This window comes from Littorina saxatilis, unplaced genomic scaffold (genome assembly GCF_037325665.1).
Source record: "Littorina saxatilis isolate snail1 unplaced genomic scaffold, US_GU_Lsax_2.0 scaffold_1228, whole genome shotgun sequence".
NCBI lineage: Eukaryota > Metazoa > Mollusca > Gastropoda > Littorinimorpha > Littorinidae > Littorina > Littorina saxatilis.
In genome coordinates this window covers 23,584-30,000 of record NW_027129387.1, presented here as the reverse complement: position 1 = coordinate 30,000, position 6,417 = coordinate 23,584, and the positions used below count along the sequence as shown (strand labels likewise).

Below are 6,417 nucleotides of genomic sequence, written 5' to 3'. Positions count from 1 at the left end.
TTCTGGAGAGGGGATTTAAAGAATATTGTTGGAAGTATTGTTCCGGATGTTAGTTCGGTTCGATGACCTGGTTGGTCGGACTCTTCTCTAGATTAGGGTCTCTGTATTGTTATTGTTTTTTTGTGTGTCTTTTTGTGAAAGAGTTTAGAAGATTGGAAGAAGTTTTTGTTGGATGTAAATCCTCCATTTTCCCCACATTTTCCCTACAACACCGTTTGGAAATAAAAGAACCTGGTAATATAACCGGTGTCATTTGTTTTGACTGTTTAAGTTTATATAGAGAGAAAGGGACACTCGGCTACATTTGGCACTAGGTTACATTTAGATGCGGTATGTCTGCCCCCGAGATGTATATTTCGTACATTTGAGCGTTCAAAACCTTTCAGTCACTAAAATTAGTGCCCACAAAGTGTAGCTTCTCAGCTCTTGAGCTATCGAGGATTCGGGCTCGGTGGTTATTTATTTGGTCGCTGGGTGTTTATGTGAGCTTGTGACTAAGCGACAGTTATGGTACACATGTACTTTTGCGGATCCGCTTGAACTCGTGAACTCGTGGTACCTCTGTGCTATCGAGGATTTAAACCTGTACTATCGGGGATCCACTAAGGTTTCCGAGACTGTGTTTTGTCTCTATTGAAATGGTCTGGCGGAAGAGCCGATCCTTTAATTTGCATCTAGGTAAAATGATCGCTTTTCGGTACCCGACACCCCTCTGAGTTGAATTTGTTTTAACCTTGTGACGTAGGCACGCGGGATGTTGTGGGTTGGGGCATTTACTTTTCGCTGGTGCTTCGAACAGAACAGACGTGTCCAGTGAGCGGTCGCGTGGCAGGTTTGCTACGAGCAGAAAGGGAACAGTAATGTGACTTTGTTGAGACGGGTATGTTATTTATATGCTATTCTTTTTATATAATGAGTAAAACAGCGTTAAAGTATGCGAGTTGTGACCTGCTTTGGGAGGATTTATTTGAATGTTCAAGTAGATTGTTTTGTGAGTTGAATGTTCGGGAAAACTTTTGTTTATTGAATGTTTTAGAAAACCGTTTGAGTGTTTGAGAGAACTGTATTGTAGGCATGTTATTTGGAAGGAATGATGTGTTTTGTTGTTGTTAAAGGATTTAGTTTGTGGTGGTTGAAATTGTTGAGTTGTTTATGTATGCTTATGACGTGCATTCTGTGATTTACAGAATGGCGGAATGTGCGACGGGCCGGTTTCGTTAGAGGGGTTCAGTTAGATTTTAGTTAGGTTCAGTAGATGGGGTTTCAGTTAGGTTCAGGAGACGGGATTTCAGTTAGGTTCAGTTAGGTTTCAGTTAGGTTCAGGAGACGAGGTTTTAATTAGGTTTTGTTAGATTGTTTTTTGGGTAATTGTTTTTAGGTTGCTTTTTAGACTTCGTTTGTTTTAGATCAGAGTTTTATTGTGTCTTTTGATTTTTTAGACTATCAATCAATCAATATGAGGCTTATATCGCGCGTATTCCGTGGGTACAGTTCTAAGCGCAGGGATTTATTTATTTTTTTAATTTTTATTTTATGCAATTTATATCGCGCACATATTCAAGGCGCAGGGATTTATTTATGCCGTGTGAGATGGAATTTTTTTTACACAATACATCACGCATTCACGTCGGCCAGCAGATCGCAGCCATTTCGGCGCATATCCTACTTTTCACGGCCTATTATTCCAAGTCACACGGGTATTTTGGTGGACATTTTTATCTATGCCTATACAATTTAGCCAGGAAAGACCCTTTTGTCAATCGTGGGATCTTTACCGTGCACACCCCAATGTAGTGTACACGAAGGGACCTCGGTTTTTCGTCTCATCCGAAAGACTAGCACTTGAACCCACCACCTAGGTTAGGAAAGGGGGGGATAAAATTGCTAACGCCCTGACCCAGGGTCGAACTCGCAACCTCTCGCTTCCGAGCGCAAGTGCGTTACCACTCGGCCACCCAGTCCACTATAGTTTTAGAGTGAGGATCTGGAGAATAGTTTTAGAGTGAAGATTTAGAGTATAGTTTTGGAGTATAGTTCTAGAGTGAGGATTTAGAGTATTGTTTTGGTTTGTTTTAGAAAGTAGAACACATTGTAAGTTTTGTATTGAAGGTAAACCCCTGTTTTCCCACACATTTCCCCTCACCATCATATGGAAATAAAAGAACCTGGTAATTTAACCTGTGCCAGTTTGTTTTGATTGTTTGAGTTTGGAGAGAAAGGGGCACTCGATTACATTTGGCCCCGCGATCACGGTAAGTCACATTTGGCACTCGGTTACATTTACCGAAAAATAAAGACCCCTTGCAGTTTGTAAAGAAGTAGAGGCGGGAATAATAAGAAACACCGTTCATGGGATCAAGATAATTAGCAATTCTCACCAGTTGAAGGTCAGCTTACCACATATTTGAAATTCACACAGATTCAATGTGGCCTTGGCATTATTCAGGGTAAGACGCACAACACGTCCGTACATGACAGAAGTACAAGTCACTGAGTTGTTCCTGGTCCCGTAGATTGGTGGTGACGTCACGTTGACACAGGTCTTGTTGTCCACTTTGATGGTGAACGGGTACAGAAAACTGTTCAGATTGCTGTACACTGTTGAAAAGTTCAATACAAAAACAAGTGTCAAAAAAGACTTTTTGAGAAGGAAGAGCACAATTTGATTTCTGCTCTCAGCCTCTCTCTCTCTCTCTCTCTCTCTCTCTCTCTCTCTCTCTCTCTCTCTCTCTCTCTCTCTCTCTCTCCCATTCTTTTTCTCCCTCTCTCTCACTCTTTCTCTCTCTCTCTTTATCTCTCTCTCTCTCTTACTCTCTCTCTCTCTCTCCCTCACACCCTTTATTTTTCTCTCTTTCTAAATATCTATCGATAATTTGCTGTATGCCAATTAATCAACCAATCAATCAATCAATAAGTAATCAATCAATCAATCAATCAATCAATCAATCAATCAACCAATCAATCAATCAATCGATCAATCAATCGATCGATCAACTAAATAATTAATTTTCAGTAAAAAATGTAAATTACAATAATGTTACATCTATAACTTCCAAGAGTTTGCAAAGAAGCAACCTACAATTGTCGAAGTTGTCACGTGCCCAGACGGTGATGTCTCGGACAGGGTACGTCCTGCCCAGGTCCACCTCCCACCAGTAGTACGTGTCGTTTGGGACAGGGCGACTATAATTATTGTTATAGTTTGTTTGGATACAGTTGGTTGGGCCATACACCCCGCTCGTGTTGCTGTTGGCAGCGTTACTGGACGGCCCTTGTTCACTGTGCTCGCTGATCTGATCATAGGTTTTGTTGATCGCCACGTTCACTGCACACACACACACACCCACACACACACACACACACACACTCACAGACACACAGACTCACAGACACAGACACACACGCACACACACAGACACACACACACACACATACACACACACACGCACACACACAGACACACACAGACACACACACACACACACGCACATGCACACACACACACATAGAGATACACAGACACACACACACACACACACACACACACACACACATATTGCTACTTGGAAATAGATGATGTTCGGAATTAACTCCGTCAGACTTGTCAGCGGTCTGGTAGAGTAGGAGCTCTTTTTTAATTTTTTTTTTTTTTTTTACAAAGAAAAGCTTTTCAGAACGTCGTGAAGAATGTATCACGCTACTGATCGGCTTTGTCAATTCGATCGGAACGTACAACTCAGTAACTCTGACATCACTGTTTTGCAGCGCGCGCCAAATATGAGACCCCTTTCTTTTGAAAATCAGCGTTGACAAATTCATCTGAGTTCAAAATTTGTTTTGGTAATAATTAATCGCTGGCCCGTAGTGATTGCGCACAACGTGTTTTGCTTGAGGTCACAGGAGTTTGGCTTGAGCTCACGTGAGGCTATGACAACACACGTGTTTATCGTGCAGTTATTAGCAAGCAATCGGCGGCGGAGCGTGGCTCCGATGTCTATATTTTCGAACAAAAATCATCATCATATTTAGCGCAAGCTGCATATCCGACTTAGTTGTTTATCCCGATTGCAGGATAAAGCCGATTGGAAGCATGGTATATGCTTTGCCTCGTTTTAAAAAAACCCATCTTGACCTTGTAAATGGGACTCATTCTTTATCACAACGCTTAAAATTCCTAACAGAGTTATTTCCAGAAAACATCTATTACTGTAAACAGCGTGTTTAACACAAGTGTACTGTATTATAAAATAAGATATTGTCTCGGTGCAGAAATTAAGAGGGGAAGAGGAACTAACGGCGGTTTCATTGGGGATATTTTGGGAGAATTTCTAATAACGGGCTCACATTTTAAAACAAATCACAGTTACCTCCTAATTGCAAAGACTGTTAGTTTTTGCAATGGCACCATTCAAATTTACCGTAAAATGTGAAATCTATCTTTTAATACAAACAAACAAAATGTTAGTACCATGCTACATTTTTATTTGTTGATTTGGTTGGGGTTTTAATTATCAAAAAAAGAACTCGTTTGAAAACCACTCGTTCAAAGAACGCCTCAGGAAATGATAAAGTATGATTGTACTGCTCTCAGTCTTCTTCTCAAGATTGTACATTTATGTATAGTTTGGGCAGGTGGAGAACGTTTTCAATTATCAAAAAGCAATCTAGGCAACTTGTATACATTGAACAAGAAGAACAATTGTTTAGAACAATTAGAGCTGTCTTCTGGAAACATGACTTGTTTTCACCTTTCGCCGTTTGAGCCCTGTACACGTACATGATAGCAAATCAAGAGGAAAGACGCTCACATTTATACCTGAAAAGTGCCCGACGCTCAATGTCACATTTTATATATTCGTTTGAATGCTCGTGCTTCTTAAAAATGTCACGCTCATAGGACATAACCGGACCGAGGAATGCAGTGAAACGGAACTTGACAGGAGTAAAACCACTTGCACCCGGCACAGTAGAGAGTTCAGTGGGGTAATTTACTTAGGCTCATTCGGGGTTGACATTTCCCCCTTTGTTTGTGTCTCTCAAAAGTGTACGAGGTTAGAGCAAAAACAAATAGGAATAGCACTTAACGCTTTTAACACAAGATAGCACTAATCGTCTTGAACAACCTTTCTTCTTAAGCACTATGCAAAAGTGGTTTGGTGTTTTTTTTAAAGAATTAATTTAAAACGTTCTTCGCTAGCCCCTCGGACAGACTATACCAACATTCACAGGAGTTTTATGTACAACACGAACGGACAACCGCCAGTGCTAAACAAATACATGACGGTGAACAGAATCGGGACTCTGCCATATGCGACATTGCATATCAAATCCGTTCCCCTACTAACATTCCTTTCAATGGTTAGCATATTTGTAGGCCACTGTCAAGAAAACCATAATAGACACGTCTAAAATACTTTGCAGGGAGCGTCCTTTAGTTTTCTTAAGGTCAAATTCGCAAGAAACAATTTTAATTCACAATTAGCGTCTTAGATAGTATAGGTTTAAGTCGGCTTTACCTTGAGATAATTCTGCTGTAGCCTGCAACGAAAGCAAACCTGAAAAAAAAAAACACCAAATATGAACGTGCCTTTGCAGAGTCATTTAAAAGAATTCTGCCTTAGAGTTTTAGCACACAAGCAAGCACCCACACCCCCCCCCCCACACACACACACACACACACACACACACACATTGAGCGTCACAATCACATGTACAGCGCGTGCTCGTTGCAATTTCTTGAGGAAGTAGCCAACAGAGAATGTTGCTCTCCTGTGTTTTATTTTTCATTTGCGATCGTCTCACGATAACGTATTGGTAGGGTGCTTCAAAAGCGCTTTAAGCAACTTTTCAGGCATGTTCAGCTATCAGATGATATATGTGGTTAGAAAAGAGACTGAAGAATAAAATTGTAGCGAAATCTTGAAATGGTTATCTGACACTCTCTGGACATATGTTGGGGCTAGCCCAGAACCGCGCGTGGTGACAAGCGACTTATTCCGTGGTGGAGGATCCCATTTTGAGATTTTTAATAACCAAACTCATTAATCAATTAGTAAGCTTCCACTCTGAAATGCAATACCATAGTCGGGGCTGCGTTGAAGATTGCTTAACCAACATTTAAATCAATTTGATAAAAAAAAATGAGGACATGACAGTGCCGCTTCAACTTTCACAAAAAAAAACCGGGTATGCCGTCATCAAAGACATTTATCGAAAAAATCAAAAAATGAACGTCTTGGGATATACCCAGGAACTTTCATGTGAATATTAATGAAGATGGGTCCTGTGGTTTTCTCTGAATCGCTCTACACACACACACACACACACACCACACCCACACACACACGCACACACACACACACACCCACACACACACGCACGCACGTACACACCCATACACACAGACACACACACACA

The 6,417-nt window shown here is 40.9% G+C and overlaps 1 long non-coding RNA gene across 1 annotated transcript in view; it reads right to left on the bottom strand.

Annotated features, from left to right (window-relative positions):
- Positions 1–3,531, bottom strand: part of LOC138957650 (uncharacterized) — a 4,305-nt gene extending 774 nt beyond the window's left edge. The window contains exons 1-2 of the long non-coding RNA XR_011453114.1: positions 3,080–3,531; positions 2,398–2,598 (exon numbers count right to left, since the gene is read on the bottom strand). This is a non-coding gene — a long non-coding RNA (uncharacterized lncRNA). The remainder of the gene's footprint in view (positions 1–2,397; positions 2,599–3,079) is intronic.
- Between the last annotated feature and the right edge of the window lie 2,886 nt (positions 3,532–6,417).